This window comes from Vicugna pacos, chromosome 29 (genome assembly GCF_048564905.1).
Source record: "Vicugna pacos chromosome 29, VicPac4, whole genome shotgun sequence".
Taxonomy (NCBI): Eukaryota; Metazoa; Chordata; class Mammalia; order Artiodactyla; family Camelidae; genus Vicugna; species Vicugna pacos.
Window position 1 is genome coordinate 19,308,556 of NC_133015.1, and position 27,579 is coordinate 19,336,134.

The 27,579-nt window shown below is 40.7% G+C and overlaps 1 non-coding gene across 1 annotated transcript; it reads left to right on the forward strand.

The window, feature by feature from the left end:
* Positions 1-6,317: 6,317 nt before the first annotated feature.
* On the forward strand, positions 6,318-6,424 carry LOC116285991 (U6 spliceosomal RNA). The gene has a single exon (XR_004195752.1). It is a non-coding gene; the product is annotated as a U6 spliceosomal RNA (small nuclear RNA).
* Positions 6,425-27,579: the final 21,155 nt, after the last annotated feature.

A 27,579-nucleotide genomic window follows, 5' to 3' on the forward strand; every position in this document is an offset into this window, starting at 1 on the left:
GAATGGGCTGAGTTTCATAAAATAGCAAGAAAAATCATGCTCATCTGAATCATTGCTCAACTTGTTTGACAGTGAATGTACAAATTTAAATGAGAGAGAGAAAAGTTCAACTCTCCTTGTGGCTCTTAGTAATTGACTCTGAGAGGACAAATTATATTATATGGGTGAGGCAGGAATTTTTCCATAAAATGTTTTCATTGTTTTTAGCTCCCCCCTTCTTTTCAACCATTTTAAAGCATGCTTTACGAGTAACAACTTCACTGTTCAAGCTCCTCACAGATGTTAATGATCCAGTATAATAAGCTCTTATTATAATCTCCACTCAGAGCGTCTTTTTTTTAAACTTTTTTTATTGAGTAATTGTCATTTTACAATGTTGTGTCAAATCATAGCTTCTTTATATCATTCCAAATGATATCCCCAAACAGTCCCATTCAATGATTGCTTATATGACACAAAGTAATTTGCAGAATTTTGCTTGGGTTATTCATATGTTTGTTTTAAACAATATTTATAAGGAAAAGTTAAAAAAAAACTTTTCAGTTAGTACTCACAGTCCCATAACAGGTGTTTCTTTTAATCCTGCCATGCAACTGTAGAGATGGATGTTCTAAAATGAGAACATTGGTGATATCCAGATAAGGGAGATTGTTCGCTTCCAGAGAGGAGAGTCCCCTTGGTGGCCAACTTCCTCCCAAGAAAGTTGAGGTGACAACTAGATGACAGGGAACTTAGTAGCCCAAGTTACAGGTAGCAAGCATGTGACACCTGAGGCATCTGAGTTACCTGTTTTCACATGTGGCCAACACACAGGCAGAGGAGAGTAACAAAAAATAGAAAACTGTAAAGATCAGAAATAACATAAACATAACCTAAATTGCAATGAATGAATGCCAGGGGAAGCCTCAAAATCAACATTGTCATGCAAAGTAAGAAATACAACCACAGGAGACAGAAAGATTACAAGAAAAGGAAAAGAAAATTACAAGAGTGCAAAAATACCATAACAAAGCTATAGTAACCCAAGATTTAGAACATAGCATTTTTCAATAGTTAATTAATATTCATTTTGACAGTATACGATAATAATAATGTTAATGGAATTTAAAGAATATTATGAGGGAGAATGAAATATACAAAAATATGACAAAAGTTACATAAATGATAAATGGAGTGGAAGTCATCTAAGATTTTTTTTAATACCTGGGAGAAAAGGAAGTTTTTATTAACATTAAAAGTTGATGTCAAGAAACTTCACTGATATCTAGAATAATCACTAAAGAGTAACAAACGAGCACAGATGTCCAAATTAATAAGGTAGTGGTAAAAAAACAAAATCAAATGATTTGGAAAAAACACTCCATTCAAATGAAGGAAAGGAAATAGAATCAGAGAAAAGGCAGAACAAACAAAACGCTAATAGGTGGCAGACTTAAACTCAGATATGTTAAGTGCATTAAATGTAACTGGATTAAAAAGTTTCAATTAAAAGACAAAGTCTGCTAGCTAGAAATAAAATGCCTGCTGTTTAAAAGCAATACGTAGAGCATAAAGACACAGAAAGGCTTAAAGTAAAAGAATGTAACAAGATACACATCATGCAAACATTAACCCAAAGAAAGCTGGGTTAGCACACAAAATAGAACTTAAAGAAAAGGGAACTAGTAAAGATAAAGAAGCTTCTTCATAGTGATGAAATGTTCAATTTACCAAGAAGATACAACAATTCTAAATCATACTCATCTAATAGCATAACCCCAAAGCAAAACAAAAAGTAGCAGAAATGCACAGAAAAACTAATTCATAATTAAAGTTTAATTCATAATTAAATATACCTCTCTCAGTATTTAAAAGAAGAAGCATACAAAAATCAGTCAGGTTGTAGCAGATTTGAAGAACATGATTAATACACCTGAATCAGGGTGATATAGAACATCCAAACTCAATAATTGCAGAAGATATTTCGTTTTCAAAAATATATGAAAGCTTTAGAGATAACAATATACTAGACCATAAAGAATTAAAATTTCAGAGTATGTCCTCTGATCACAATGTAATTAAGCTAGAAATTGATAAGCAAACAATGCTCTAAAAATCCCCCATGTGGTCTAATATAAGAAATATACTTCTAATTAACAAATGGGTCAAAGAAGAAATCATAAAGATAATTAGTAATGGATAATTGATGGATAACAAAACTAGTATACATACAAATTTGTGGAAGTCAGGGATCAGGATTTAAAAGAAAATTATACTAAAAATGACAATAACCTTACACCAAAATTTTTGAAAATTTAGATGAAATTGACAAATTACTAGAAAAATACAACTTAAAAGGCTGATATAAAAATAAACAGAGTATAAAACATTCCCATGAAGAAAATGCCAGGCCCAAATGGCTTCACCAGCAAGTTGTTCTAAATATTAAAGGAAGAAATAACGCCAGTCTTACAAGAAATCTTGCAGAGATCAGAAAAAGAGGAGACACTTTTCAAGTAATTTTACAAGGTCAAGATAACCTTGATTCCAAAACTCAACAAGGAAGAAAAACTGCAGGCCAATCTCACTATGAACAGAGTTTCAAATATTCTAAATAAAATATTAACAAATTGAATCCAGCTATACATAGAAATAATACAATATGACCAACTTTGATGTGCCCCAGGAATTCAAAGTTGTTTTAACCTTAGAAAAGTCAATGTAATTTAGTGCACTTACTAAATATTATGATGGTTTGCACAGAGGCAGAAAAGGCATCTGATAAAATTCAACATCCTGTCAGGATAATATTAGCAAATGACCGAAAAAAAAAATCAAGCATTGTATTTAATGGTGAAATGTTGAACATTTCTTTCTGAGATTGGAGGAGGACAAGAATGGCATTGCTGCTCCTATTCAACGTTACGCTGGAGGTTTTAGAGCCAGTGCAGGAAGACAAAAAACAGAATGAAAGGTGAAAGATTAGAAAGAAACCCAACTGTCCTTTTCACAGACGATATGTATGCACAGCAAAATCCAAAAGATGCCACTGATTATTCGGATTCATGAACGTGTAGCAAGTTAAGCTCATCCAAAATCAAGGCACAAAAATCCACTGTGCAGGCAAGTGTTCTGTTTCTTTCCCTGGGTAGTGGCTACATGAGCATTTGCTTATTAATAATTTAAGCTGCACATTCACGTTTTGCACACCTGTTTTATTGACCCTTACCCATGCTCGTCCCCTAGAGATGTCCTGCTTTTCCTGAGAGGTTCTACCAGCTTGATGGAGAAGAGACAGGTTTGTAGCACTCAGCCTGACAAGCAACGGTATACTTATATGAAAACATTTAAAACTTTAATGAATATTTTTGATGCTCACAATTTGGCTTAATTCCATTCCTACTTTACTGTTTAAGTTTCTCTTTAAAGCAACCATTTCCTTTATATCGTTTACAATAGACCCTGCAAAACCATGACGGAAGCTATTCATCCATCAAAGCATACTACTTCCCTCTAGATAGCTTACCTTAAAATAGACTTAACAATGCTATGTACCTGGCATTCAGTCAAAAAGATTTGTATATTATACTTGGCCCCTGATGCATCGATCTATACATTAGCCTATCCCCAGAGGAAAGGATGATTCAGAAGGAAAAAAAAACAATTTGCTAAAACCTGCATAGCAAGTCACGGTAAATAGAACCGAAACGTTTTCTTAAAGACAAAGTAGAACAATTTCTTTTCAATCACTGATCGATAGATTAAAAAATAAGTTGGATATAAATGTATGGTCCCAAACAAGCACTCTCTGACTCACTTATTGTTAGTTGCACGGAACACTGTTAAAATCCATTGGAAGCGCGAAGAGCCACTGGCCAAGGGTGGCAGCGAGAGCATCCCTGTCACTGAGTCTAAAATCAGAATAGAAAAGCAGAATCAGGCCTCACGCAGGGGTACAGTTTAGGGCTCTGGCAAAACTCCCATGCTCCTAGGGCACCTGCTTCCTCTTACAAAAACATCATGCACTTTAAATGCCTGAACCACTTTTCATCTAAAAAAAATACCATCCCGTACTGCACGATTATGGTAATAACCTTTATTATATGTTCATTAGACCTTAAAAATACAAACACTGACGTTCTTTGCCTTACCTGTTATGGCACAAGAAAGCGTAAACGAGTCTGTCAAGTAACAAAAGGATTTTGTTAAACATCCCCAAACTAATCTGTTATTATTCTGCCTGTCAGGGGGGAAAAAAAATCAGAAAACACAAATTCATATCATTTTCTATTAACCAACTAAAAATAGAGGGTAAAATGTAATTCCACTAGAAAAATGAATAAGTACTTGGAAACCATCACATTCTATAAAGGTCTAGCTTTTGGAAACTGTAACCCTGTCATTAAATTATTTCCCCAGATCCATTCACACAGTCATGTGCTGAGCCTACGAGGAGGAGGGAAGATCATTTTTTCCCCAAATTTGGTGTCTAGCTTTCTAAAAAAAGACAAAGGCACATTTTATCATCCTGGAAAAAGTGACTTCAGCGAAGCAGATAAAGTGTCTAATAAGGCCTAATTATCTCATGTTGTGATTCTTTTTAAATCACTTTTAACCTCAGGAAGAATTTTAATTATCTTGTATAATAAAGTCTTTCCTTATTTCACCCCCTCTAGGAGAAAAGACATATTAAACCTTATTTTTGTCAAAAGATAAGAGCAGTATTAAGTTTAAATTGATGTCATTATGAAGTATTCGATATCGAGATTGCAAATTTCAACTCCAGTAATTATTCGACTGGTCACAAAAAGAGCATCATTTCACCACTGACTCCTAGAAAGAGGCCGTCACTGCTGTCAGTCCACATGTGATACACCAGGGACAGTGCGGGGAGAGAGAAATGCGTTCTTTCTATTCCAGTGGAGTCTTGTGATTCCAAGGTTAAATTATTGAAGCAGTTTGGGAGGTACTTTTTAATATGATGTTCAAAAAGTTTCTTTCTCATTATCAACTCTTTAATAAACACTTCAAAGTGTCAGTGAGCTTCTCTACTGGGAAAAAATATTAATTCATAAGTTCTCCTTCCCAAACACACACTCACTTGTCTCACTGGGATTCGAGAACTCAAGAAGGAAACGTTATGCAATGTCTGCATATGGAGAGACAACGTTTCTCTTCCTCTTTTTATTTGTCCTACAAATGCAGTCCTGCCATGCTTGGCACAAAAACCTGTCTTGCCGTATGATTCCTGCATGAGGGACAGCCCCTCCAACTCGGGGGGGGGGGGGCCTCTGAAACAAGGTATTAATCTATTTTTCTCCTCTTTCTTCCTAATCTGTATGAAGTAACAGGTAGCATTGACCAGGTTCTAGGCATTGTAATAAGCCCTTCCTGGCACATTATCTCATTTATCCTCACAACTCTACCCCAGTTGCTAATGAAGTAACTGAGCCTTAGAAATTCTCAGTGGCTTCCCCAAGGCTACGCAGCTAGTGAGTGATGGAATCTGAACACATCTCTGTTCGAATCTACGGAATCCGCTCATGGAACCATCACTCCGGGTGTAACATATCCCTTTATTTTGTCAGAAAAGAGGTAGCTGTTTTCCTTTCTCAAAGATGCAATTGGGATGTTCATGACGCCTTGGAAAGGCATGGAATTTTGCACTTACTTATATTTTTGCGTAGTCATCTTTGACCCTTACCGCAGAAATGTACATGTGCATGGGTGCAACTTTGAAGCAGACCACTGGCATACTAAACCTCATGTTTAAATATGTGCTACAGAATTAAACGTGGGCACAATTCAGTTACATCATATTTTACTTAGAGGAACTCGACTTCTCTTTGGCTTACTACAACAGAAGTCTCTGTCTTCTTCTGGTCAAAGCCCACAGGCCATGGACCAGGGATGGGAGAGAAGGAGGTCATCTTCATGCATTTAGGGACTCAAACTGCCAGCAGCCCTGACATCTTGCAAAGTCCCCTTAGGTACCAGCCTCCAGCCTGGGGCCTTGCAAAGAAAGACTAGAGGATGGCAGGGAAGGGTTTTCCGTGTCAGGCAGACAGGTATCCAGAGAGAAAAGGGAAAGATCGAGCAAACAACTAGCCAGCCTTGTTCACCTTAGGCACACACAGAAATAGAAATAAGATGGAAAATTGTAACTAGGAGAGGCAGGCAGGTATATTCACTATCTTGCAGTAACCTATGATGAAAACGAAGATGGAAAAGAAGATGAAAAGTAATATGTGTGTACATGGATGACTGAAGCATTATGCTGTACACCAGAAATTGACACAATGTTGTAAACTGACTCTATTTCAATTTAAAAAAAAAAAGTGCTCGCTCCGGCAACACATATACTAAAATTGGAACAATACAGAAAAGATCAGCACAGCCCCTGTGCAAGGATGACTTTATGTCAAATAAATGAATAAATAAATAAATAAATAAATAAATAAATAAATAAATAAATAAATAAAATTACAGTATCAAACAGTTCAAGAAAAGAGTCAGTTATGGGTATTCTATAGCATGCACTGAAACTTCCATTTTTAATGTGATGCTTTTTTCACAGCCTCTCCATTTTATTAGCTATTGCCCAGTTTGTGTCTGTGTTAAGACCCTTTAAATACTCTCAAGAAGAGAGGACTACAGTTAATAGTTAATACATTAATATTAATATATTACATATTTGATAGATAGTATATGTTATAGATAATATATTAATATCAATTATATGATATTTGTGTGTTAATATTAATAATGATATGATTGAACAATATCCTGTGTGACCAAATAATTTGAATACTAGCAAACATTTATACAACATTTCTTATATGTCAGGCACTATTCTAAGTATTTGACACATGTTAACCCATTTAATAAAATCACTTATGGGTAGTCATTTATTAGTAATAAGTAAATAATGCTGCTTTAAACTGTGTTATTCAGCTTTGCCCTGGGAAGTTTAAACCATGGCCTCATAATCTTTTTTGAACTCCTAATTTGACGAGGAAGCCCATTTTTTATTTTCAGTCAACACAAAGATAAACTTTATACAAGCTTAACTGTGTAATCTGTTCAATGCAGATTGCAAAGTCCTCTCCTGGAGTTTATAGTTCAATAGGTCTGGACGATGCCCAAGAGTTTTCAGTTTCCCTCCGTGACTCCGATGCTGTTGGCATAGATAAACCAAAAGGTTGTTTGCAAAAGTGTGGAAAACTCTTCCTAAGGAATTTAGACCACTGGACTCTTCAGAGAATGCAAGAGAATGGCTTACAAGAATGGGTGCAATTCTGAATTTCGTTAGTCATACGAAACAACGTCTCTGGATATTTATTATAGTAAGATTTCCAAAAGTTACGTTAAGCAGACAAGGTTTCAGCTGAATGTCACATTGTGCTTATACGTCTCCATAGAGGCTCTGCTAGTGTATTTGGTGGGAGTTGTCAAACCCCTTCTAAAAAGAAGAGATTCTAGAGCAGCCCGACAATTAGTGCCACCTCTAAGGGAGAAACGAGCGGGCTTCCAGGAAGAGCTCCGACAGGCAGTCCATCTCTCCGGCCAGGAGGAAGGGATGCTGGGACAATCAGAGAAGGGGGCTCAGAAAAGAGGCTCATGGAGGGCACCGTGTCTCCCACCCTCACAGCTGTACAGGTGGATACAAGCAGAGCAAGGACCCCATCCCTCGACTCTGGACTGCTTCCCGCTTTGTCATTTGAGAAAATGGCAGAACAGGACATCGTGATGGATCCCCTATTCTCTTCCTTCACGCTGTGTGGGACCACTTTGGTGCCAGAGCCGTTTCAGAGCCAGAACATGGCTGTTATCTGGGGCCTCTTCAGTTCCAACTGTGAGATCGGTTTGTAGGACATTTGTGTAAAATGAATTGTTACATGTTCTGGTCTCTGCCTCTGATTCTCTCTGCCTTTGCTAAACCGGCAATTTTTAAAGTCCTGTTTAAACCATAAATGAGCAACTAGATTCTATGTACCACAAGGGAAAGAGGTTGTTATCATCATACCAAAAGCTGACCTTTTCCTATTCCTCTGTGTTCGATGGGGAAAGACGATCAGTTGCTCCCTCCCCGCCCTCCCTTCCATGCAGCGTGGACGGAGGGGCCGGAGTGTCACCTGGCAGCCACGGGGCCACAGGCACTAAGCTCAAATGGGTAACGAAGCTCCTTAAGGAAAGGAACTGCTCCCTGAGAGTCACTCAGAGTAGCACCATGCCACCAAGCCTTTCTGTGTGAAGAAGGAAGGCAGGGCAGGAGCTGTGAGGTGGCAAAGAGGAAGGAGTCCATCGTAGCAAGGCTGCCGTTATGGTGTCACTTACTCACTCAGCCCACATTGATCAAAGGCGTCCGGCACCGTGTTGGACCCTGGAGAATGTGAGGGAAAAGGGACACACAGATTGTTCTCTACATACATTATATTCCAGCAGGAAGACCAGATCTTAAATGACTACATGCATTCTTAACTAACTGTGATTCCGATGAAGCCTATGAACAGGCTGCAGTCTGGACGGCTGCCCTGGTCCCAGGATCAGGGAAAGCTTCCTTGAGAAACTGACACTTAAGTCCTGAAAGATGCGTGGAGTTCTCTGATAAGAAGGATTCCAGGAGGGAAAAGAGCCAGGGGAAGCCCAAAGGCGGGAGCGTGGACGGTGTATTTGGGGAACTTGCAGAGAGCTTGTGTAAATGAGATTTTAAAAAGGCAAGACACCTGCAGGAGACTGGTTCCTGGACAGTTCCAATAAGGCAATGGTGAGCTCACAACTGCCTGTAAAAAGTGCTCCAAGCATCAAGGACTTGGTCCAGAATAATCAAAGCACTGTCCTCCAAGCCACCTCTGTGAAACCCAGAGCAGGTAGCGTAGGTGCTGCAGAGGGTGCTCGATGAGTGTCAGCTGAGGGATGGACAGATTAATCAGAAGTGTGAGCATGTGTATAAAACCTGCCACGCACTGGAACCTGCACTTTGGTCCATTGACTGCAAAACTGCAAAGTCATATACGTGTCTGGGCCTCTCGAATTTCAAAAGGCAGCCTAAAATAATGATTGAATTCTGAGTCTCTGTTCTCTCAAATTAATTCCCAGTGCGGCATATGCATTTTTAACCAGCTCTTCTGGTTTTTCGTCCAAATAAAATGAGAGTATTTCAAAAGATACATTGGAGTATCAATACCAGATCCTAGACAACAGAAAATTCTAAAACATTAATTCACAAGAGCCAGAAAAGAGAACAGTTATCAGAAGCAGCTGAAAACAATATGGATGATGGACTGGAAGGCCTTCCTACAAACCCTCTCCGCTCTACACACGTTTTTTCCTCATCCATCCCCACCGCTAAAAGCATTCGGCCAAAAGCTTTAGAAATTTAAAAGCAAGTTGTACTTTGCAGACAGTTGATGCTTCTCATTCATTCCATCTGTACGTATTTACTGAGTTGCGCCTGTATGTCAGGCACCGTGCTAAACGCAAGAGGTGCAGAGATGGATGTAACATACTCCTCTCCTCACTGTCAAGAATGTTAGGAGGCGTGTACAGACAGTAAGTGTTAAAGTGTCTCAGGCAGAGGATGTGGGTCTGGGGGCAGCAGAGACGCCAAGGAAGGGATAGTCAGTTCTGTCTGGGGCAGGGTCAAGAGGGGACCTGCTACGTGAAGGTCCAGGCGAGAAAGGCTCTCAGCAGAGCTGACGTTTCCTAAGTCTTCCAAGGTCCATCCTCCAGTGAGGGCCAGAGAGTGGCAGCATTCCAGACAGAACAACCACAGCAAGAGCACGGAGACTGAAGCCGCCTGCACCAGTCAGAGAACTGCATGCCGTTGGTGCAAAAGAGCACGGAGTTCAAGGTAGAGCACAGAAACAAGTCTGCTGTGGACATCTTGTATCGGTGAGAGGGCAGCTACTGAAGGAGCTCACGTCGGGGAGTGATAAAGCCAAGCATTTTATTTCCAAAGACCGAGTGTAAACAGTGGATTACAAAGAGGTTAAGACGAGAGGCAATCGTGTAGGCAAGAAGCGTTGTGAACTCAGAACAGACAGAACTCAGGTGGCTTCCTGAAAACCTAGATCTAAAATAAAAGGATAGTTAACCCAACTTCTCTTTTTCTCCTAACATGTTGGTACCTTTGTATACAATTATTTGAGGCATGAGTTGCCAGGACTTGGATGTCACCTAACCCAGTGCCCTTAATTTGCTGAAGACTCTGAGACCCAGAGAAGTAAACGTCACAGAGCCAAGCAGGGCAGAGGAGACCCAGCTGCCCTCAGTCTGAGCCAGCTCTCCTAACACGCCTGTCTCTTCACTTCTCCCCATTTTGCTAATCACTTAGCGACCAGCTATCAAGTAGTACTACCGAGATCCTATTCCAAGGAACTACACGATGGATTTTTATAATTCGCATCATCATTTCATTTTGTATTTTAACCTTCATGGGTTTAGGCCTTATATCGCACATACCTAAAACTACTTTTTAAACTGTTGAAAGTCCACTTTCTGTGAGACCCAATAAACCATGACCAGTATGAGGGGCAGTGGTCACTAACATTTATAACGAACTCATCTTCAGTCTCTTGGTTGTGGTGATTCTAAGGGAGTCTTTTGCTCTATGAAAATTTTACACCTGTCTATGAAATCTAGCTCTGCCTCTTGCTAGCTGTGTGATCTTTGAAAAGTCACCTAATGTCTCTGTGCTTCAATAAAATAGGCATAATAATAGAACTTATCTGATAGGGTTGTGGAAGTCTTAAATGAGTTAAGGCCCAGTGCTGGGCATATAGTAAATGCTATAGAAGTGCCAGCATTTGTCAGTCTGGTTAAAAAGTTTCAGCTAGCCACGGGGTGGTCCCAAGTAGACCCCTAATAAAGACAAGGCCTATCTTTGATTACGTATCACCAGAGAGGTTTATCCATAGCTATTTTCAACCTTCCATGAGTCTATGGGGATGTCCCACAGGATCAAGTTGAATTTGAAGGAGGTGACTCTCCCACTGTCCTTGTTTGTAATTATTTTCCTCTGACTACCTGACTCTTCAAGTGTTATTTTTTTCTCATTAAGGAAATAGTGATATCCTATTGTGCAAAATCAGTACTAAACTTACCTGAAAATATCACAAAATCTGCTAAATGTTTTCTAACGATGCTGTTGAATTTCTCCAAATAATGAGAAGCCCATCCTTGTATTTCCTGATTCTGCAACCAAATGCTAATCTTTACTGGTTTAATAAAAGATGCCCATTTGTCCAACAATGAACATGCATTAAGAATATATTATGTGATGGATCCTCAGCTAGTAATACAGAGACATTACCTGTACTCAAGAGAATCACATTGTACCCCTTTTCACGTGTTTATTTCACTCCCATCCATAAAGGACCCACTGCGAGCCAGGCCCTCTTGGGAATAACGTCTAGCGGTGAATGAAACAACGTGGACCCTATCCTCATGGAGTGTCAGGTCTAGGGAGGGATACAGATAATAAATAGGGAAAGAAAGAAAGAAGCACAAAATTACAAACTGAGAAAAGGCTTATGCGGGCAAAGCACAGGTTGAAATTTTACAAACTTCCCACTCCTCCAAGGAAGGAGGTCCATGTAAATAGAGTGGGCAGAGAAATCCACCAGGAAGAAGTCCAACCCAGAGTGAGACCAGCCCAGGAAACTGCCGTACAAAGAACAGAGGGAGGGATGGCAGAAGCCGAGGGCACAACACGAGTGAAGGCCCCAGGAGGAAAACAGTTTAACTTTGCTCAAGTAGCGGAAGCAGCCCCGTGTGGCCAGAGTGAAGGCAGGATGGTGCCTGACGAGACTACAGAGACAAGCAAGGACATCAGCAGGCAAGACTTTACGAGCCGTGGCCGAAGGTGCGTCTGTTACTCTCACTGCAACAGGAGCTCACTGAGAAATTAGAAGAAGGGACGTGCAATTTACATTGTGTAAGTTTCTGCTAGACACTTCTCTGAGAATGGATTGGAGGGTTGAGCAAAAATATAGATGAAACAGGGGAAAGAAGTGAGGTCATTCGGAAGCCCATCGAATAGCCCACTCTAGAGCGAATCCTAAAAAGGGAGATTGCAGCTGGGGAGAAGTGGAGGGATTCTGGTTCTTTTGGAAGGAGAGTTGTGATCTCACTGATGAATTAAAAGGGCAGAGTGAGGAAGAGGGAAGAATGATGCCCATCACCCAAGCAGGGTGATGCCCATGCTTGTGGCTCAGGCCAATAAGTGAACAAGGATGCGAGAGAAAGGAGGAACTGGTTTCATGAGAAAAAAACTCTGTTCAAAGTTTTTGGTCTTATACAGGGAGACTCTCTTACAAATAATTACCTTACAGGACTTACGTCCTAGGAGAGGTTTTATCAGTAACTCAGAAGGTGCATTATGAGACACTCTGACTCATACTGAGTTAAAAGCAAGAGAGTGTTGCTACCATTCCTGGATCACTTTCTTCTCTGGACAGTGGGTAACCACTACTAAATGTGCCTGGGAGAGCAATTCTAGGGTTGACAGTAGCCCAACAAAGCTTCACTTGCCCTTGTCCTGACCTGAATTTTGCTTGGTACCAGTGTAGGCTGTCCACCAATGCACCTGAATCCTTAATGAACCTGATGTTAGAGCATGAAGGGAACAGCCATCTCAGCATCCCATGTTAGCCGAAACGTCAGCATGTCTTAGTAATTAAGGTGCCCCCCCCCAAACAAAGGATCAGCCTGACCAAGGGTAAGTGAAACAAGGAGGCTGAAGGCAAAGTCAAGGCCCCTCAAATGATGAGTCTAACTGGGTCTTGGCATTCAAAGACCTCTTGCCATTGATCAGTTCCAGGGTGGGCACGTGACCCAGCCCTAGTCAATTTCAGTGACAAAAACAGAGGGCTTTCGGGAAGATGTCTCATACCTAGAGCTGCTGCAACCATCTTGCTCAGAAAGGCTAAGGACAAAGCTGATGCCCAGAGGAAGGCAGAACCCACAGAATGCGCACACATGGAGCAGGAGCGCCTCCTACTTCCTGCATCCTGCCCTTCCTGTTCCGGGCGATAACAAAGTTCCTCTTCGTTAAGCCAGTTTGAGTAAGGGTTTTCTCTTGCTGACACTAAATGCATCCTTCCTGACTTACTTAAAAGTCCCATGACTTGAGGACATGGTCAAATCTCTGCAGACTCAGATCCATGAAAAAATAAAGCTTCTCAAGGGTCCTACTGTGTTTTTTTAATACCTAGTTTTTGAGAAACAGGTAAATTCTCTCAAAAGTTTGTAAATCAAGGTGACTAGACAGAAGGTATCTGTCAGAGAGTTGAAGTCCTTTTTAAGTAATGTTTCCCACAGAACCGTAGGACAGTTTTCAAAAGAGACGTAAGTGGAGGAAATTCACAAATTTCAGTTGTAGAAAAAGGTGAAAACATAAAAGTAAGAATGCATCGAAGACCATATTTTAGTAAATAACCCCTGAAAAACAAAAATAAAAGAATCTACAATAAAGGAGGTTTTCTCTCTCTCTCTCTCTCTCCTTGATTTATTAGCTAAGTCAGATGAAAAGTAGAAAAGGGACCATTGAAGTTAAGAGGGGAAAATTATATGGAGGACACCTCTGATGTTGTCAACAGCAGGGAATTGTGCGAGCATCAAACACGTCTTTGGATGGCAGGTTATGCAGAGAAAAGACTTACAAGGCTTTGTGGTCCTTGCATCCTGAAACAAGGGCAGGGAGAGATTTGTACGGAGCATGAGATCAACAGAAGGGATATTAAAAAAATTATCCTCCTTGTGTGGCTGAGCACTGAGGACCCTGAGAACAGAAAGACCTAGACCAGAGGCGTCAATACCCTGAATGGAGAAGACTGAACCCTGTGGATCCACTGCTGCACATTACAGGGTGTCCCCAGGACGCACGCCTCCCCAGCTGCCTCTCTGGGAGGAACTTTCAGCTGGACTTGTGTAAGGCTGCACATCTTAGATTCTGGCCCCTGTGAAGCTAGTCTAACTTCCTGGTCATTTATGAAAAAGTCAACTTAGATATAAAGATTAGGGTAGTTAGAATTTTTGAAATATTTAACCTCTTATGTACATCAAATTTTTCAAATTTTTTGTCTTCCAGAAAGGGAGCAAGCCCCTACATTTTTAACTCTAAGATTAAAAAAAAAAATATTCAGCTCGTTCCCCAGTTTCATACTATCTGTAGTAACTGCAATTTATTCTTTGAGCACGTTTCCCACTAAATTTCATCAAATGAGCCCACGTGAGTGCTCACGTCTGTATAAATATACATGAGGATGTGATTTAGTGTAAGCTAAAATATGAAAAGAGCAGACTGACCTAGCAAATAAATTCAAGGATGTCTAATGACTTTACAAAACTACCCATTATGGGAGGTCTTTAAATACTGAGTTTCCATGATGAGTTTTTATAAGATTATTAATTCATAAACAGACTGGGTGACATAACAGAAGTTTGTTGTCTCACGGATCTGGAGGCTAGAAGTCTGAAAGCGTCCGCAGAGTCCTCCTAAAGGGCTTTGGATGCTGCTGCCCCATGCCTCGCACCTGCCTTCTGATGGTTTACTGGCAATCTTTGGCTTTCCTTGGCTTGCAGAAGCATCACTCCATTTTCTGTCTTCATCCTCAGCTGGCTTTCTCCTTAGGTGGATATCTCTGTGTCCAAACTTCCACTTTTTGTAAGGGTATCATTTACACTGGATTAGGGCCATCTTACTCCAGTATGACCTCATCTTAAGTAATTACATTGTCAATGAACCTGTTTCCAAATGAGGTTACATTCTGAGAGACTGGAGGCTGGGACTTCAACATACGAATTTTGCAAGACCAGTTCAGCCCATTACAGATCTACATCCTTCCCACTGGCTCTTAAAGAAGCTTAAATCTCTCCCTTTAACAAAAATCAGCAGGGTCCAGATTCCACTGTGAATTCTGCCCCTGTCTCTATTCTTCCCTAACAGTCACTTTTAAAATGATTTTCTCTACCCAATGTCTCTATTTATTTCCCATCTTTTCTTTGATCCACTCCACATAACACTCCAGCGGCTCCCACAAAGGTCCACGGTGGCCATCTGCAGAGAAAACAGAAGAGTCTGGCAACACCAAACATGCCAGCCTTCTTGGGTTGGCACTCCTCCAACTGGGGACCTGGCCCTCCTGCTGTCTTACCTTCGTCTTCCTGCAACTTTTCTGCTTCCTTTGCAAACTGCTGGTCTCCTATGCAGCCTGTCAGCGAACCTCTAATCTTTCATCTCTGTTCTTGGATCCTCTCCATTTTACACTCTAGACTCTTTTCCACATGATCCCATATACACCTATGGCTTCAGTTACCACCCAGACGGGGGTAACTTGGAAATTGATATCTCCAACCCAGGTCTCTCCGTGATTACCAGACTTGTGAATCCTACCTGCTTCTTCTTGAATGTCCTAAACTTTTGTCTACTTTATATTTCTAAAACTGAACACAAAATTCTCAGTCCTTCACCACCGCTCGCACAGCAATCTCTTGTGCTCTCTACCACAATGAATTAAAGCCTTATGCAGACTTGACTAAAGGACTGTTATGCCAAAGCTGTTACTTCTTTTCCTTTAACTCCAATTAAATTGAGTTCAAAGCGTTTATTAAGCATCTAAGATTGTGGCTATTCAAAATGAAACATTTTCCATGTGAAAGTTCATCGACTCTCATAATAATTCTGTAAGGTAATTTGATCTATTTGCATGTTGCAGGTGAGGAAACTGGGCTTAGAGAAAGAAGTTAATAACTCCCAAAGAGCAAATGAGGAAGCCTTGTATCCACCTAAATCTGACCTCAGCATCTGAACCCTTAGCCACTCTCCTGAACTACGATCACGATCATAGTATATATTGAAGGCATTAGGAGAAATCAGAAAGCCACACTTCACTCTGGTTTTGAGGAATGAGAGAGAATGTGGATAGACAGAGAAATGAACAAATCATGCTGTCTGAGCAAAGTGAAGATTAAAGTGACCCTGACATATGAGAGGGACAGCAGCATCCTTGCCAGTGGACCCGAGTCCCTACTCAGGACTGTTATATAAAGGTGGACGTATAAGCTAGGGTCAGAACATGGAATTTCTTGAATTGCCAAGCTGAGAAGTTAAAACTCAAACCTCTAAGCAATAGGAAATCAAGAGCAAAAAGCACAGTGATTTTGAAAAGAGGAGGATAATACAGTCTGTTTTTGTTTCCACTGTCCTTTCTGACAGCACCCAGATTTCCAACAGCCATGCTGGGTTCAGAGGCACAGCAAGGACATAAATGCTTCCTGCCGGACTGATAACTGGTAACTCACAGGTAGGCATGGTGATGTATTCCCAGCACCAACCATGCATAGTTAACGGTGGTGAGGCTTTCATGAGTACATTTCTAGATACTTGATAAGATAATACAAATGATTTAGAAAACGTGCTTTCCTGGACCCAGTTATCGTCTCTTTTGTATCCTTACACATATTTTTCTGCATCAAAGATCAAGGTCAGAAATGAATCTGGAGAGTAAAAGACAGGGCTGTGCGACCATTATTCTAGGAGACGGTAATGATGTTTCCCTCACGATGACGGCTCATACTCAGTTTCCAAAATGCATTATTCTTACATCATGCTTGTGTAGCAGGGGACGGACTGCGTGTCCCACAGGAAGACTGAGATCATTCATTGATTAGAATATCTAAATCGAGCCAGGAATTTGCTAGGAACTCGAGATACATGGAGAAAAAGTCCGTGTCTTGTCTTCACAGAGCTTACAGTCTGGGGGAAGACAGATGCCAATCAAACAAACACAAACGCCCAAAGAGACATTGGTGAGGACGCCTGTTACATAATCCACTTCGATATGACAGATGAGTTAAATTAAACTTGGTTTTGGTTTCTGCACACCATCGGCCCTGATGTGCAATCTTGTTAGTGATTCTATTAATCACGTGGAGCAGCCCTGAAGCCTGGAGTGATTTATGCCACGCAAACCGCTCGTCGCCTCAGAAGCCCCGGCGACTCCTGGCCCGGGGACAGTGCCAGCTCAAACGGGGCGCGACGCCAGCAGGAACTGACTCTGCCGAACCTCTCCCAGACGTTTCTGGAAACCCAGGATAGAAAATCTCACGGAACCTTCAGAGCCTTCTCTTTCTCCCTCTTCTGTGTAGACAGCGTGTTAAAAAGATGTGTAAGGGATTGTTCTGAGAATCGGTTCCACCTGCTCCAAGTGCAGATGCGGACGCTGGGTAATAAAGGAGATGGTTTCCGGAATCCCACTTCCAAAGAGGACTGTGTTCTTCAGGCGCCCTCTTGTGGCCACTCAGAGAGAACGCCATCAGGTGAAGCACTGTGCTCTTCGGTTAAAGCCACAATTCAAGGAATTTGAAACCTCAAGAACTCAGGATTTGGGAAGCTTGTCTTTCCATAAATTATGCTTGCCGTGGGCCTTGTGGAAACCTACAGAGCTATTCTTCCTGAAAGGACTGTGATGGCCTCTCCCAACCAAAGCTGTTTAGCAAAGAATAGCCAATCAATGTTCGCTTTTGGTTTCAAGAATTTGTAACAATTAAGGAGGCTGCAAGTAGGGAGGATAACTGAATTACTGTTGGCTTGTAGCTGCGTTTACAGGGGCCAAACAATGTGCAAGAGAGAGTCTAGATCCTGGGCAGGACTGGCCATCAATTAAACCAAAAACAAGCTGTAGAAGAAATAGAAGGGGTTTTTTTTATTATTATTTGCACTGTTAGTTTTAATTAAAAACATTAAAACAGCTTGACTACTCATAATGAGTTACAAAACTTTGGTAGTTTGATTGTACTGTCATTTATGAGTTAATGTACTTCTGTGTTGACACTATACATCCCCGCACGAACTCCACAATGAATTCCTTGGTACTGTTGGTAGGAATCTGAATCCCAGCATCCTTTCTGTGGCTACGCTGCCTGGAGCTGGCAGAAGGTGGTGACCTCCCCAGCTCCCCGGGGAAGACGGCAGTGCCCTCTCCTCTTAGCCCTCGTTCTTCACCTGAAAAACATTTCCCTGCCCACTAACCTCTGAGAGTGGGGAGGCTTTGCTGTTGATACCGTGTTATATTCCTGCTGGATTCTCTTCTGCATGAGGGGAAATGTCTGCCCCAGGTTGTAAGTTCCCGATGGAAAGAAACAAAATCGAAGCATGGTGCAGTATCTAGCTAATCACCTCTACAAATAGATGATAATGTAATTTTGATAAAGGGAAGATTGCATTAATTATTCAGCGTTTCTAATTGTCTAGAAATAAAAATGGGTTGTCAGAATCTCGACAAAAATTTCCAGAACAAGGAAACCTGAGGATGAATGAGGGAAAGGAAAGCGTGTAGGATTTAGGGCAGGGCAGCTCCACCTCAGCATCCTTGGCAGTTTGAGTTGGATAACCCTTCATTACAGGGGCTGCCCAGAGCTTCCTGGAACGCGCAGCCTCATTCCTGCATTCGCCCACTAAGATGCCAGCAGCACCCCCACCAGATGTGACGACCCACAATGTCTCCAGATGTTGCCAAATGTCCTCTGACGGCAAAACCACCCCCAGTTTGAGAAGCACTGCGTTATGGGGACGAGGCTGGTAGCAAAACTGTTAGCTACTACAACTGGTGAAGCAAGATGAGACAGAAGGTGTCTGATCAGAGGCCACCATGATGTTCAGCAGAGAGAACGGAATTAGGAAGACCAAGGCTCAGATTAAATGATGTGAATTTAGGCCTCTTTTTGCCCCTAAGCCTCAGTTTGCCGTATGTAAAATAGTAACAGTGATAATATAACAATGGTATAAGAATCATGTTGTCCAGAGGTTAAATGAAACAAAGCACATAAGGGATCGGGCATAGTGCCTAGTATTTGGCATGGTCAGTAGATATCAGTGTCTTTTCCTCATCTCCAGAAGCTTCCAAAAATAAACTAGTTTCTCTGGGATAGTTGAAGAGTCCTGGGAGACTGGCGTAGGTGGGGTGGCAACAGCCTTGTACTTGGGGTCCTTTGTGAATTATGTCATCCTCCCCTCCCTTCTGAAGAACTATTTCTGAAACACAGGCTGAGCCTGTTCAGAGCAAAGGGCAGTGCAGATGCCGTGAGCTCTCCGGATAAATACTCGCCAAGGGCAGCCACACAGAGAAGATCATTGCAGAAATGGGAATACTTATAGTCTTTCAATTTTCCACTTCGGTCTTTCCTTTTCAATCAGAAAAATGCAAAGTCATCCTTTTAACATGTGGGGTAAAATACTTACACTCAGGTGTCAAGGAAACATTCTTGGCAGATTTTAATGTTCTTTGTGTCTGACATGCATCCCTTTTTGAAGTAATGAACGCTGTGTTTTCAGACCAGTCCTACAGTGTTTCAGGAAAACCTCAAGTAACTCTGTGGCAACATCTTCATTGCCCTCACTGTTCCGTACAGCTTTTATTAAATCATTTGTTGATATCTTACATAAGTTATCTAAAAATAAAAAGATGTCATAAGTGATTTAAAATTCCCACACATGGCATTAGTAATTTATTCTTGAACTTCATCCCATTAAAGATTAATTCTCCTTTTCCCAGAATCCCTGGATCCTAATCTGTTCACATTCCTGGTTCTTTTCTTTCTTTCTGACATCCAAGACCCCTCGCTTGAAATCAGGGAGCCTGAGAGAGGACTGAAACTCTCCATTTTTTCAAACTTTGCCCAAGTCATCACCATTGCCACAAATTATTCTAGGGTAGCTAGAAGAAATTAACAATATTTTACTTTTTTTGACCTAGAAAAATGGCGAGTTCATATGGTCCAAACTAAAACTCTCTGTATTTCTCTCCCTGACAATTCTGCTCAGCCAGTGTCACGTTCCTGGTGGAGTTTGCCCAGCAGCTGCTACCCCGGAGTGATCTCCCATCCGGAGCAGCCCTATTTTGCCATAGTCCTTTTGTTGGCCCCTCGTTACACCCCTTTGCGGGGTGTCTCCCTTTGAGAGAGTGTTAAATTGCAGAATTCAGGTGGGAGAACTGTGTTCGACTCCTGAGTCTTCTAAGTACTTGCTGGGTGCCGCTTCCTCAGCCTCAGTTTCCACACGATAAAAGAGTTGTTTTCAGTATTGAGATAGTGACTTTAATATTTTACAAAATATTTAATATTTTACAAAATCTGTTAAATGCTTGGTAAATGGTCATTTTAAAAGATAATTAGTAGCAGCAGGGACCGGCTCCGGATGCCCTGCCTCACTCACGGCAGCCTCGCCCTAGTTCCTAGCACGGGTTCCGCACGTGACAATAATAGCTCGTCTCAGTAAGCACTTACTCTGCCTAGTGCTACGCTAAGCATTTTCCTTGTATTTATCTCACGGAACCCTCACAACAATCCTGTGAGGGAGACGCTGTTATTATCACCATGTTAGAGACGACAGAGTTGAGGCAGAGATAAAATAAATGGAGCACGGCCACACATTTTGAGGAGTCAGGGCTGGAACCAAGGTCACCTGAGGTCAGAATCCATACTCTGTTGGCTGTCTCCCCAGTGATACCTTGCATGTGTTGGAAAGACCTCAAAGACGTCTTTCCACTTTAAAGAGTCCAGCCTTCCAACGCGGTATTCTTTGAGCATTGTCATTTTTACTCACTTAACTAGTCAGTCTTCCCATTTTTTTTTCCTTTGTCCTAGTAACTGATAATTTGAGCTGTAAGTGGCTTCCTTGTGGGAAGGATGAAAAATAAAGTCACAGTTTAGAGAGTTCATTGAGGACTGGGGTAATTGGAAAAGGCCTCTTAAATGAGAGCAGGATAGGAGTTTGAGCTTCAACAAGGGGTGCTAAAATCTCACCTAATGACTTAATTCCCAAGCACGGCAATTAATACAAATGTATAATATGGTATCACTGATTTCATAACATCCAATGATGTTAAAAGGCACCAAGGTGGTAAAAGACATCCAATGAAAGATGATTACCCTTCCAAAACATGCATTCATATTCACATCCTCCTCCACAGCACTTTAAGCTTAGCATTCTTATTTTGTTGACTGAAAGAGCTAGGGCAAAAGTAACCTCAAAGATTCTTCTAGAACTGTGTTAAAAAGCCGGAGTCCTGCGCTATAGTTAAAATTGAGGTGTTTTCCTTTCAATTCAGACCTTAATATCTTGGACTTTTCAATCGCAGCAGTGGGAAGCTGGTTACAGAGAGTGGTTACCAGGAAGAAGGGGACTGCTGACGGCATACTTTTCAAGTCCACCTGCTGCCTGGCGTCCCCCAGTGGTTAAGGAAGCAATTCAAAGAAAAATATGTTGAGGGGTAAATTGCTAACTCAGTTGAGATGCAAGACCTTTGTAGGTCAAACTGTACTTTTTTTTCCATTTCCCTTCATACTAGTCAATAGTGTGAGGAGGAAGCCCAGCTGTATTTTCCCCCAGACAGTGGTTTAGAAGAGCTTTCCACAATATAGTTCACATGGTATCAGGGATTATCTTTTTATCTGCAAACTAAACAAGATGAAATTATGTCAGCACAAGTCTCCGCAGACAAGATATGTCAAAAAGATAAATTACATAATTTATATTTGCATTCCTTTGCATTTTTCATATTGTTATATTCTTTGCATGTCTAATTATATTTGCATTTTAAATATTGAATTCATTTTTAATTTCAGGGGTAGAATGGTATGATCTAACTGGGAATAGATGGACATGGGACACTTTCAAATTCTTTTCTTTGCCTCAGCTGCAATCAAAGACTTCTTTCCTTCCCATGATACCCCCAGAACCCCCAAAGACCACCATAACAAAACTAAGGTCTAGCTGATTACTAATACGGCACCTCTTACCATTCAAATTATTTTTCTCCCTGACATGTAAGCAGATTATGCATCACTGCCCTTGTGGTGCCTCCTTGCAGGAGACAGACCGTGCAGCTCCACCTCACCATTAGGGTTGTGATGCCTGTGGATGCAGAATTCTAAATACACTCTCTCAGTTTCCTACCCTCTTGCCCTCTGCCTGACTACACCATGTCTCAGACAGAGGCTGCTCCTCCTGCCTGGATCCGGTGATGAGAAGACACAGGGGGCGATGCTGCCGATGATCTACAACACTGCGCAGACCATGGCCAGCACCAGGCTGACTCCCACAGAGGCCCTCACACCTGGGCCATGGCTCACCCCAGTGCCTGCCTGCTCCAGCGGCCCCAGGTGACTTCCATGTCACCAGGCTGCCAGCAAGCTCTCTACCCCAGGCCCCCAGCTCACCCTGGTGTATGCTGGATTCAGTGGCCACAAGTGGCTCCTGCAGTCCCAGGTGGCTTCCGTGGCACCAGACTCCCATAAATCCAGGCCCTGACCCACCCCAGCATCTTCTGGCTCCCACAGCCCCAAGTGATTTCAACGAAACCCAGCTCCCAGCTCACCCAGGCTCTGGGTGGCTTCCATGAACCCCGGCAGCTCCTGTGACACCAGCCTCCCCGTGAACTTGAGCAAACCCAGGCTCCCAGACCACCTCTGAGTTCGCCAACCCCCATGTTACCAGGCTCCTGGCAGGTTCCTGAGAAAACTCAGCGTGAAAAAGAGAAAAGAAATTCTGCATGAATTATAGGATAGCATTAAAGAAACAATCTACACGTGATTGGAGATCCAGAAAAAGAACAGAGGGAGAAAGAGCATAAAGCTGATTTAAAGAAATAATGACCGAGAACACCCCAAATTTGGGGAGACAGACATCAAAGTTCATGAAGCTAACTGGTCACCCCAAAATTTCAACTCAGAATAATCTCCAAGACACATGATAATAAAAAACAAGACACATTATAATAAAACTATCTAAAATCAAAGATAAGGGATTTTTAAAGTAGCAAGAGAAAAAACTTCTGCATATGACGGAATGCCATAAGACTATCTGAGATTTGTCAGCAGAAGTCTTGCTGGCCAAGAGAGCATGGGATGATATATTCAAAGTTCTAAAAGAAAATAAAGTCAACCAAGAATGCTTTATCTGGCAAAGCTATCCTATAGAAATGAAGGAGAGATAAAAACTTCTTCAGACAAAATCTGACAGAATTCATAACCACTAGACCTGCCTTTACAAGAAATGCTGAAAAGAGTTTTTCAAGCTGAAAGGAAAGAACACTAACTAGTAACAATAAAAAATATCAAAATAAAAGGCATACTGGCAAAGCTAAGTATATATGCAAGTTCAGATCATTCTAGTACTGCACAATGGCAGTGTGATAGATAATCACTGAACTCTGATATACAGGTTAAATGGCAAAGGTATTAAAAGCAACTATAGCTACAACAGTTTGATAATGGATACACAACTTAAAAAGAGGTAATGATGATATCAAAAACACAGAATTATGGGAAGGAGTGTAAAACAGGAGAGCTTTTATGTGCAACTGAGGTATGTCATTCTCAGCTTAAAATAAACTGTTTTATCTGGATTTTATGTAAGCTGCATAATAACCACACAGTAAAAAGCTCATAAATACACAAAGTATAAACGGAAGAGAACCAAAGTAGATCACTATTTAAAATCATCAATTCACAAAGAAAGACAGCAAAGAGGACGACAACTAACATCACGCTCAATGGTGAAAGGTTGAAAGCCTTTTCTTTTAGATCAGGAAAAATACAAGAACGCTCACTCTCACCCCTCCTATTCACATAGTACTGGGGGTTCTAGCCAGAGCAATTAAGCAAGAAAAAATAAAATTAATAACATAAAAGGCATCCAAAATGGAAAGGAAGAAGTAAAATGGTCTCTGTCTGTAGGTGGCATGATCTTACATAGAGAAAACTCCAAAGATTACACATACACACAGAGAGAGAGAGAGAGAAGCTAATAGAACTAATCAAGGAACTCAGCAAAGTTGCAAGATACAAAGTAAACATACAGAAATATGCTGCGTTTCTGAACACTGACAATGAACTATCTGAAAAATAAATAAGAAACACCCAATTTACAATAGCATGGAAAAGGAAGGAATAAATTTAAACAATTTATTCAGGAAGTGAAAAAAAATCTGTAGGCTGAAAATTACAAGACATTGATGAAAGAAACTGAATAAGACAAATAAATAGATCCCTTGCTTATGGATTGGAAGAATTAATATTGCTAAAATATCCAAAGTACCCAAAGCCATGCACAGAGTCAATGCAATCACTATCAATTTCTAAGGATTATTTTTCACAGAAGTAGACAAAGCAATCCTAAAATTAGTTTGGAATCATAAAGACTCCAAATAGCCAAAATAATCCTGAGAAAGAAGAACAAAGACTAAAAGCAACACAGTTGCTGATTTCAAACTTTACTACAAAGCTATAGTAATCAAAACTGTATGGTCCTGGTTAAAAAACAGACACATCAATCAATGGAACAGAACTAAGGACCAGAAGTAAACCCACACATTTGCTCAACTAATATTTGACAAAAGAGCCAAGAATACTCAATGGGGAAAGGGGACAGGGCAATAGATGTTGATCAAAGGGTACAAACATTGTCATGTGGGGTGGTAAGTTCTGAAGATTTAATGTACAATGAGGTGATGATAGTTAATAGCACTGTATTATATACTTTAAATTGTCTAAGAAACTTAATCTTAAGAATTCTCACTACACACAAAAAAATTGTAACTCTGTGAGGTCATGGATCCGTTCATCAGTGATACTGATTTCACAATGTATACATATATCAAAACATCATGCTGCGTACCTTAAAATATTCGATTTTTACTTGTCAAGTATAGCTCAGTAAAACTAGGAAAAAAGAAAAATCAAAATGAAAATTAAAATCATTCGCATATTGACGCTTATAAACTTCATAGTACCTGGGAAATTGGCAAAAAATGAGGTGGCGAAGATGAAAACATCATTAGAAGCGCAGTGGTGGAATTGTAACCAGAGATGAGGTTGGAATTAGTGGAGGAGAGACAAGAAGAGGAAGAGAAAGGACGAGGAGGAGAATAAAAAAGAGGAAGATGAAGGAAGAGAAAGAGGAGTAAAAGAAAGAGACACAAAGAAGGAAAAGGAGGAGGAGGGAGAAATGATTACCTTTATCTCAACATCTGGAGAGAAGTGTAGCTAGCATTGTGGCGGAAGCACAGACACCCAAACACACACACACACACACACACACACACACACACAGCAACTTCAGCACTTTTCCCAAAGTTGGCAGGTGCACAAAGCTTAGACGAGAGCCAGTCAATTATGAGCATGTCAGGTTTGTCATTGTCATGCAGCATTTAGGAAGATGTGGTTAAGAGAGTGAAGTTTAGGTCCAACTATGAAAGAAGGGAAAGAAAGCAGATGGGTGAGTGGTATTTCTAGGGCTTGTCAATCTCTCAGGAATCTTGAAATAGACATCATAGAAGAGAAGGAACTGGCTGAGAGGATTTGAGAGCCTCAGTATGGAGAGAGATGAGAATAAAAATGGCCTTGTACATAGGAACGTTGATAGGAGAGAATGCTATGAGAGGACAGAATAAAGTGGGTTAAAACTAGGAGAAAAGGAGCTTAAGATTTTAATATACAGTGTCTCCTAACAATTAGTAGAATATGTTAAAAGACAGATTGCTTTAAAAATTGATCATCATGACATTGAGACTGCTTTGGGAGGCAGTCACAGGGTCACTTTAGTCATGGGCATTTTGGTTTATCACTTATTTTCTAGTGCTGCTCTGGACAGCTTGTGAACTCACTCAGCTTGTGGACTCATCTGTGTCCTCAGTCCCTTAGTGTTGGTGCTTTGACTACTGTCAGCCCACTGCTGACATGCAGACAGACGGCCTCGAAGATTATGTGTGTCTGGAGTGGGTGCAGACAGAGGAAGCATCGGTGTTTTCTCTGAGTGTTCTCAGAAGAGGGTAACTCTGTAACACATTTCCTCCCAGTTTTATTGAGATGTTATTGACACATATACATCACGAAATAATTATTACAATAAGATTAGTTAACACCTCCATCTCCTCCTATATTATCAACTTTTTGGTGATAACATTTAAGATTCACCATTAGCAGCTTTCAAGGTATTATTTATTATGGTCACCGTGTTGCATATTAAGTGACAAGAACATACTGATCTTATAACTAGACGTTTGCATCCTCTGACAAACAAACATCTCATTTCCTGCCCACAATCCCTAGTAACCACCATTCTAATCTCTGTTTCTGGGTTCAGCTTTTATTTTTAGATTTTTTTTAAAGTATAGCTGTGTACAATCGTGTGTTAGTTTCTGGAGTACAGCATAGTGATTCAGTCACACATATACATACATATTCTTTGTCATATCCTTTTCCACTATGGTTTATCACAGGATATTGACCATGGCTCCCTGTGCTGTACAGTAGGACCTTGTTGTTTACATATTTGATCTATTTTATATACGATAGTTTGTATCTGGTAATCCCAAACAAACACAATTTATCCCATATCACTTATATATGGAATCTTAAAAAATAATACAAATGAACCTCTTTACAAAACAGAAATAGACTCACAGACATAGAAAACAAACTTATGGCTACCAAAGGGGAAAGCAGGGGAGGGACCAATTAGGAGTTTGGGATTAACACGTACACACTACTACATATAAGAAAGATAAACAACAAGGACCTACTGTACAGCACAAGGAACTACACTCAGTATCTTGTAATAACCTATAGAGGAAAAGAATCTGGAAAAGAATATACGTGTGTGTGTGTGTGTGTGTAACTGAACACTTTGTTGTACACCTGAAACTAACACAACATTGTAAATCAACTATAACTCAATTTAAAAAAAAAAAACTCATTTGTAACAGAACATTTGTCTGAATAACTTCCTGGCCAAAGTTTGTTCCTGAGAGGAGGAGAGATGCTCTGAGAAATGCTAAAATTGATAAATTTAAAATAAGCAAGGTTTATCACCTATGGCCTCAGTTATTCATTCAATAGTTATTTAATAAATACCTACCAGGTGGAAGGCACTATACAGGATACAAAAATAAAACACACTAACATTTTCCTGTCCTAGGAGAGCTGATATTTGAGTAGAGAAAATAATATTTTTACATCCATCTCTAAAAGTAGCTGATGGTAAATTCTGTATAACAAAGTTTCCTCTAAAAGGATGGATTTCCAACTAGTGTGATAAGGTTGTACATCCTAAGAAAAGAGGTATTTAGGCTGGTTGTTGAAGACAGGGTTCAATGGGAGAGGTGGATGGATAAGAACAAAGACGGAGAAAGGGCATGTCAGAAGGAACAGTAAGAGCTAAAATGCAGGCGGAGGAGAATGTAATGTGTGTTTAGAAAAAGTCCAGCTTCTAGCTGTAGTTGCAACACTTGCCGAATGAACGAGGTAGGAAAGCCAGCTTGGGGGTGTACTGTTGAGGAAGCTGGATTCCAGCCTGGGCTGTGTTCAGTGATTTAAGAAGATAAATGTGGTGCGGTATGTAGAATGGTTTGGAAGGTAGGAAGGAACCTAGCGTGAAAGCTCAAGTTGAGATCATTAGTGCCAGTGCAAGGAATTAAAAGGAAAAGAAAGAAAGAGACGATAATTACCTACGAGGTCAAGTAACTAACACTTGGCAACTGACTGTGGATATGAGCGCCCAGGCAGAGGAGGCAAAGATGACTTTTCATCATTAGACAG